The sequence below is a fragment of the Panulirus ornatus genome, chromosome 63, assembly GCF_036320965.1.
Source record: "Panulirus ornatus isolate Po-2019 chromosome 63, ASM3632096v1, whole genome shotgun sequence".
In the NCBI taxonomy this organism is placed as follows: Eukaryota; Metazoa; Arthropoda; class Malacostraca; order Decapoda; family Palinuridae; genus Panulirus; species Panulirus ornatus.
The window spans coordinates 20,724,817-20,734,244 of record NC_092286.1 but is presented as its reverse complement, the minus strand read 5'-3'; positions in this window follow the sequence as shown (position 1 = coordinate 20,734,244).

The window sequence follows — 9,428 nt, the reverse complement described above, 5'->3', positions numbered from 1 at the left end:
GCTTGTGGTACACTTGTCATGTTATGAAGTTTTTGGACTGCGCCAATGTCAAACCTCTTTGTTGTGCCCACTGGTGAAACCCATGATCACAAACCAGGTGTGAACAACTCCCTTGTCCTCTGTTGTAGAGAATGAATGAAGGAACGAACTATTGGAGTATAACGTATCAGGACTAAGGTAGAAGGTATATGATCGCTTAATGAAAAAAAAGATATCACAAGGGATGGAGATGAGAAAGGTAGACGTATGGACGGGCTTATGTGTGTTGTGATAGCGCGATACTGAATATGCGAATCTATATTCAGGAAGACCTAAAAACACCAACGTAAATTTCATATAAACAGAGAGTGTTATGGCAGTTGATTGTAACGGGCTGTATAATTTGGTGGCGAGAAATGTTGAAATGTTGCAAGGAAATTTTACAGAAACGTAATCATGTGTGTCATAATAAACAAATTTGGAATGAGCTTGGGGATGAGGCTGGCGTGTGACCCAAATATTATAAATATTCTTGATATCTTTTTTCATTTTTCCTGATATGAGATGAAAAATGAGCTCATCACTTGAAGTTTGATGAACTCTATCAGTCTGAAGTTCTTGTAAGAGGTATGTTTGACGCTGGGATGCACGTGTATGCAGATGACGCCGTTTGTAATGAGAAAGACGATTGATGCGCAACGTGATATAGACAAGGGATGTATAGAAGGTTGAATAGGAGAAATCAAATTCGTTTAACATCACGTATATGAGAGATATTTTTTTTTCTTTTTGAGAACACGGAGTTAGACTGAGCAATATGGTTGGATGGTGAAATGATTAAAGACGAGTTTCCATTTCCAGTTGCATGGGTGATCATTTCTTGCATATCAGCGCTGCAGAGGTGAAAAACAAAATTGTACCTGACAAGGCGAAAGCAGTTAAAAAAATGTTTCTAATTCGTACACTTGGTGACGTCTACCGGTAGGTATGATTGATCAAGCACAAGATGCGATGTATTGAGGAAATATTACAGTGACAACAGTGTAAAAGAAAAACATCTAGAAAAGACCATGAAGAGTGAGTTATAATCTTGATACGTTGAAGCAACAGATGGAAAAATGTTTACAGATGAAAACGTATGTAAACGAAATGATGCATAGCCGAAGGCATTGTTGTCGACAAGGATGAGGGAAGACTGAGGATATGGGAAATAATGTTGGTTGTGTGTCTTTAAGTAGATGATGGCGGGGGTGTGTGGTGAAGCTTGAACATAAGTCATCATACTCTGTAACAGAAGAAAGTGTACTGACTATAGACAAACATAGGAATATATGATAGACAGAACATTTGTCGTTCATGTTGATTCTTTTTCCGTTATTTTAAACATTATCTTCGATAAAGGAAAAAAAGAAACGCTTTTTGGCTCCAACAAGAGAAGACAAGCCTCAGGTTACGTAGCGTTTATCATCTCATAATGAAGAAGACCCTGACATCACCATGCAATATTCGCACTCAAGAAATTAATGAAACTCATGAAGACATCATTCATTACTTAATGCTCTTATGAACATATGTATATGGCAGGAACCATCACGAGCCAGTAGTGAATGCCGTGTCGACCATGAAGACCCGGTGACTGCTGTCTGAGCGGCTTGTTGAGAACTTGCAAGTCCTGGAGCTTACACAGACAAGCGTCCACATCTGAGAATTCTCATGTGAGACTAAAAGATGTACCCAGAGTCTCTCATGACAGAATTGCTTTAATGTGTTTTAGATATTCCCGTTAGGATTCACTATTTATGGATGTATTTCTGTACACATTTATGGAGAGAGAGAGAGAGAGAGAGAGAGAGAGAGAGAGAGAGAGAGAGAGAGAGAGAGAGAGAGAGAGAGAGAGAGAGAGAGAGAGAGAGAGAGAGAGAGAGAGAGAGAGAGAGAGAGAGAGAGAGAGAGAGAGAGAGAGAGAGAGAGGATATCCCATTAGTGAGACCAACCTTCTCCCTTACTGAGGTCTATGGCTTCCTGGCATGTGTACCCCAGACATCACACAGTCAACCCTCCGTTGTCCTGACCCCGGCTATATTTCCAGCACCCGCCGCACTCCAAGGATTCCCTGAGACGTCCTCAGGCAGAAGCACTAGCGACGGGAACACAGTATCCACCACTTGAGTCACTTCACAACTGTGGTCAGAGAAATAACAGCTCTTGTAATCGAAAGACCACTGCTGTTACAAAGTTTGAACATCTGTATAATCAGATTTTAAGAAAAAAATCATAATTACTATAGCTGCTTGAGTGTTCAATCCCATTAACTTGAAATTCTAGAAACTCATAGCCTAATAGAAAAACATTCCATGGACGTAAAAAGCAACCTTGTTACTTAGCAAAAATAAGAGAGTTTATATTAGTAAATCAACTGTAAATGTGAAATGAACAAACTCATTCAGAGGTTACTTGTGGAGACTAAAACAGTTCACCGCAAATTGGCCTGTGGTAGTGATCCGTACAAAAATGAGCCGGGTGTACTATGGGACCAGAGAAAATTACCTTCGATGGGACTGCTGGTTGATAGATCCACTGAGGAAACCACTGTTGAAAGCTACTGAGAGTGTCACTGAGACAGCAGCTAAGAGTCACTGGGGGAATCACTGAGACAGCCACTGCCGGCGCTGAAAATCATCTATATGTGGTCGAAGAGACATCCAAGTTGTCTGCCAAGAGTGGTGGACCTTCTTCAAGTTGTGGCACGTATGTGAGGAGCCCACAGCTGAGAAAGGTTTAGGGTCAGACGGGCAAAGTATTTATGAACCCCGAACCCCAACACAAGAGGGTTGGTTGAGGGTCAGATCCATCAGACTCTGTGCCAAGGAAGAGGTGTGAACAACACGATATAGAGAGGGAATTTAGAAGTCTGTGTAGGAAAGGAACTCAGATTTGATGGGTATCGTGTACATTTTGGGCTTCTGACCAATATGGTCGGATGGCTAATGTATGACAAGGGTCTACATATTCAGATGTACCAGTGATCATGTTTATTTCTTACACATTGACGCTAAAGAGGAGAACCAAATTGTACCTGAAACGGCGAAAGTGATTTAATGAAAATTAAATTCGTACGCTTGATGACGTCTGCTGGTGGGTGTGGTTGGTCAGCACTGGGTCTGATGTATGGCGGGGAAGCATTAGCTTACATTGACAACATTAACTGTAGAAGGAGAACATCACAAATGGACGAAGAGGAAGTATTAATGGCTGATGAACGAAAATGGGAAGTTACTGTGAAAAACGAGTCATATATCTTGGTACGTAGAAGCAGCGGATGTAAGATAATTACAGAAGAAAAGACATGATGCGTAGCCGAGGGCAATGTGGTGGACGAGGGTGAGGGAGGAGAAGACGACCGAAGATTCATGATGCTGGTGGCGTGTGTCTCGGTGGACGAGGACAGTGGTGGATGGAGAAGCCTGAACACAGGTCATCACGCTGGATAACAGACGAAGGTGAACTGAATATAGACAAGTATATGAATATGAAATAGAAGGAACATTTAGCTAAATTATCTATGTTCAAATTCTTTTTTCTTTATTTTCAGACATGACTTCATGAGAAATGATGTACATTGTATAATCAGCGAGAGAAGACAAACTTCAAGTTATGTATCATCACATAACGAAGAAGAGCCTGATATCATTGCGCAATATTCGCACTTAAGAACTTAATGAAACTGAAGAAGACATCATTTACCGCATCATACGCTCATGAACATATGTACTGCAAGAATTTTCATGAGCCACTGATGGGTGCCGTGCCGACCATGAAGACCCGGAGACTGCTGACTGAGCGGCTTGTCGAGAACTTGCAAGTCTGGAGCTTACACAGACAAGCGTCCACATCTGAGAATTCTCATGTGAGACTAAAAGATGTACCCAGGGTCTCTCATGACAGAACTTGCTTTAATGTGTTTTAACTATTCTCGTTAGGGTTCACTATTTATGGATGTGTTTCAGTGCATCTTTATGGCGAAAGGGAGAGATAGAGGAGGGATGGGCAAGAGAGAGAGAGAGAGAGAGAGAGAGAGAGAGAGAGAGAGAGAGAGAGAGAGAGAGAGAGAGAGAGAGAGAGAGAGAGGTGCAAGGGGCATGAGAGAGAGGAAGAAGATACGGCACTGGTAAGACAAAACCTCTCCCTTACTGAGCGCCACAATTCCCTGGCATTTGTACCCTTAACATCACTGTAGACCCTCCCTCCAGTGGCCTGACCCACGCTATATTTCCACGAGCCGCCACACTCCAGGGATTCCCTCTGGCTTCCTGAGGCAGAAGAACTATTAAAGGGAACATACTGTGCTCTACTGGAGTCAGTCCATAACTGTGGCCAGAGATAAAGTCCTTGAAACTGAAACACCAATATAGTTAATGAGCTTAGAAATCTGTATATTCAAATATGAAAAAACTATAATTCCTTTAGCTCATTAAGTATTGAAACCCATTAACTTCAATGTCTAGAAGCTCAGAGCCTGATGGAATTAACTTATCATGGATGTAGTTTAGATCTACATATAGAGTATAATTATTAGATAAAATTTTTGAAATCTATGAAGATGATGAAATGGTTTACTGTAACTTAAATTACGGTGGTGAGACGCGGAAAGATTAGCCAAATGTGCTATGGGATCAGCGAAGACTCTCCTTGATGGAACTTCTATTTGATGGATCCACTGAGAGACCCACTGTGAAAGCCACTGAGAGAGGTACTGAGGAAGCAACTAAGGAAGTCCCTGAGGGAATGACTGAGACAGCCACTGACGGCGCACAAAATCTCTATGTGGTCAAAATGACAACCATAATGTCTTCCAAGAGTTGTGGACCTTCTTCAGGTTGTGGCACTGATGTGAGGAGTTCAAGCTGGAAAAGTTTTATGGTCTGACGGGGGAAGTATTTATGATCCCGGACCCCAGCACCAGAGGGTCGGTTAGGGTCAGACCTTCCCAAATCTGAGTCGAGTAAGAGGAATGTTTGCGTATCAATACAGGATGTAATGTTATCCTGTAATACATACAAGTGATAAACGAAAGTACTCACTGTTTTATTTTCTCTTTCCAATAATGATTGTGCACATTATATATATATATATATATATACATATATATATATATATATATATATATATATATATATATATATATATATATATATATATATATATATATATATATATATATATATATATATATATATTGGAAAGGATCACAATTTTGCCCGTGATCAAGATATTCCTTTGAATCCACGGGGAAAATGAAACACGAAAAGTTCCCAAGGGCACTTTCGTGTAATAATCACATCATCAGGGGAGGCACAAGGGAGAAATATAACAGTAACGTATATTTTGGACAATCACATGTTTACCAAATGGCGTCCTAGCTTCGTCTCTTCTATGTATATCAACTGACTGTTATATTTCTCTCTTGTGTCTCCCCTGATGATGTGATTATTACACGAAAGTGCACTTGGGAACTTTTGCGAGTTTCATTTTCCCTGTTGACTCATAGGAATATATATATATATATATATATATATATATATATATATATATATATATATATATATATATATATATATATATATATATATATATATTTGAAAGGATCACAATTTTCCGCGTGATCAAGTACATTACGATGAGTCCACGGGGATAATGAAACACGATAAGTTCCAAAGCGTACTTTCGTGTAATAATCACATCATCGGGGAGATACAAGAAACATATGTAAGTCAACTGATATACAACGAAGAGACGTAGCTAGGACGCCATTTGGTAACAACGTGGTTGTCCAAGACAGACAACGAGCCTATCATAAACTTGTTATGTGTACAAGAAGGGGAATTGTTTACAAATTCTATCAACAATAAGATATCCATTTGTATAGACCTTCACTAATATTAAGATTATAATTCTTTGTGTATTTGATACTAGAAGATTTAATGATATTTCTCGTGGTACTGGAGTTAGAGTTAATAACTGAGATGGCATTACTCCAGTCAGTACAATGATCACAGTTTTTAACGTGATTAAACAAGGCATTTGATTCTTTTCCTGTTCTTATACTATATTTATGTTGTTTAAATCTAACAGAAACATCCTCACCAGTCTCCCCAACATAAAACGTATCAATATCTACATGGCACTTTATAGATGCATCCACGAGAATTTTCTGGTGAGTTCCTGATTAAGATATTCTTTATAATATTATTGATGCTGAAGGCAACATTTACATTAAAGGATTTAAGCAACATGGGAAGTAAAATAAAATCATCAATAAAAGCGGGAACTAAAAGATTCTTGTTGTCAATGGAAGGTTTGGGCTCAACTCTATAGAATGATTACTTTGGCAACTTAAGGGACTTTTCAATGAAAGACCTAGGGTACTTAGCTTAGATCCAATAGAATATATCTTCTCAAACTAATCATCAATATACTCTGGACTGCAAATACGTAATGCCCCATGAAACATAGATTGAAATGATTTTGATCTAATTCTGTCATGTTGAGGTGAGTAATAATGGATATATGAACATACATTGGTAGGTTTTCTGTATATGCTAAACTTAACTTGTTTCCTTGCCTATGGAACATTCAATCTAAAAATGGTAACATACCATTATTTTCATTTTCTAAAGTGAATTTGACGGTAGGTACTAAATCTTAGGTAAGGGGAGAAATATTTGTAAATTTTCATTTTTTGGCCAAACACAAAGAACATCATCTACATACCTAAACCAAATTGCATTAGAAGGTAAGATATCCTTTAGTAATTTTGTTTCAAAAATTCCATATAAAGATTACTTACTACAGGTGAAAAAGGGGGGTTTTGAAATGGTTTGGTCACATGGAGAGAATGAGTGAAGAAAGATTGACCAAGAGGATATATGTGTCAGAGGTGGAGGGAATGAGGAGAACTGGGAGACCAAATTGGAGGTGGAAAGATGGAGTGAAAAAGATTTTGTGTGATCGGGGCCTGAACATGCAGGAGGGTGAAAGAAGGGCAAGGAATAGAGAGAATTGGATCGATGTGGTATACCGGGGTTGACGTGCTGTCAGTTGATTGAATCAGGGCATGTGAAGCGTCTGGGGTAAACCATGGAAAGCTGTGTAGGTATGTATATTTGCGTGTGTGGACGTATGTATATACATGTGTATGGGGGTGGGTTGGGCCATTTCTTTCGTCTGTTTCCTTCCGCTACCTCGCAAACGCGGGAGACAGAGACAAAATATATATATATATATATATATATTTATATATATATATATATATATATATATATATATATATATATATATATATATATATATATGTATATATATATATATATATATATATATATATATATATATATATATATATATATATATATATATATATATATATATATATATATATATATATATATATATATATATATATATATGATTCATGGTGAGGTGCCTGAGGATTGGCGGAATGCTTGCATAGTGCCATTGCACAAAGGCAGAGGGGATAAGAGTGAGTGCTAAAATTACAGAGGTATAAGTTTGTTGAGCGTTCCTGGTAAATTATATGGAAGGGTATTGATTGAGAGGGTGAAGGCATGTACAGAGCATCAGATTTGGGAAGAGCAGTGTGGATTCAGAAGTGGTAGAGGATGTGTGGATCAGGTGTTTGCTTTGAAGAATGTACGTGAGAAATACTTAGAAAAGCGAATGGATTTGTATGTAGCATTTATGGATCTGGAGAAAGCATGTGATAGAGTTGATAGAGATACTCTGTGGAAGGTATTAATAATATATGCTGTGGGAGGCAAATTGTAAAAGCAGTGAAATGTTTTTATCGAGGATGTAAGGCATGTGTACGTGTAGGAAGAGAGGAAAGTGATTGGTTCTCAGTGAATGTAGGTTTGCGGCAGGGGTGTGTGATGTCTCCATGGTTGTTTAATCTGTTTATGGATGGAGTTGTTAGGGAGGTGAATGCAAGAGTTTTGGAAAGAGGGGCAAGGATGCAGTCTGTTGTGGACGAGAGAGCTTGGGAAGTGGGTCAGTTGTTGTTCGCTGATGATACAGCGCTGGTGGCTGATTCATGTGAGAAACTGCAGAAGCTGGTAACTGAGTTTGGTAATGTGAGTGAAAGACGAAAGTGAAGAGTAAATGTGAATAAGAGCAAGGTTATTAGGTACAATAGGGTTGAGGGTCAAGTCAATTGGGAGGTATGTTTGAATGGAGAAAAACTTGAGGAAGTAAAGTGTTTTAGATATCTGGGAGTGGATCTGGCAGCGGATGGAACCATGGAAGCGGAAGTAAATCATAGGGTGGGGGAGGGGGCGAAAATTCTGGGAGCCTTGAAGAATGTTTGGAAGTCGAGAACATTATCTCGGAAAGCAAAAATGTGTATGTTTGAAGGAATAGTGGTTCCAACAATGTTGTATGGTTGCGAGGCGTGGGCTATGGATAGAGTTGTGCGCAGGAGGGTGGATGTGCTGGAAATGAGATGTTTGAGGACAATATGTGGTGTGAGGTGGTTTGATCGAGTAAGTAATGTAAGGGTAAGAGAGATGTGTGGAAATAAAACGAGTGTGGTTGAGAGAGTAGAAGAGGGTGTTTTGAAATGGTTTGGCCACATGGAGGGAATGAATGAGGAGATTGACCAAGAGGATATATGTGTCAAAGGAGAAGTGGGAGACCAAATTGGAGGTGGAAAGATGGAGTGAAAAAGATTTTGGGTGATCGGGGCCTGAACATGCAGGAGGTTGAAAGGCGTGCAAGGAATAGAGTGAATTGGAAAGATGTGGTATACCGGGGTCGACGTGCTGTCAATGGATTGAACCAGGGCATGTAAAGCGTCTGCGGTAAACCATGGAAAGTTGTGTGGGGCCTGGATGTGGAAAGGGAGCTGTGGTTTCAGTGCATTATTACATGACATCTAGAGAATGAGTGTGAACGAATGGGGCCTTTGTTGTCTTTTCCTAGCGCTAGCCTCGCACACATGAGGGGGAGGGGGTTGTTATTTCATGTGTGGCGAGGTGGCGATGGGAATAAATAAAGGCAGACAGTATGTATTATGTACATGTGTATATATGTATATGTCTGTGTGTGTATATATACGTGTACATTGAGATGTATAGGTGTGTATATTTGCGTGTGTGGACGTGTGTGTATATATATGTGTATGGGGGTGGGTTGGGCCATTATTTCGTCTGTTTCCTTGCGCTACCTCGCTAACGCGGGAGACAGCGACAAAGCAAGATAGATAGATATAAATAAATGAATATATATATATATATATATATATATATATATATATATATATATATATATATATATATATATATATATATATATATATATGTATATATATATATATATATATATATATATATATATACATATATATATATATATATATATATATATATATATAT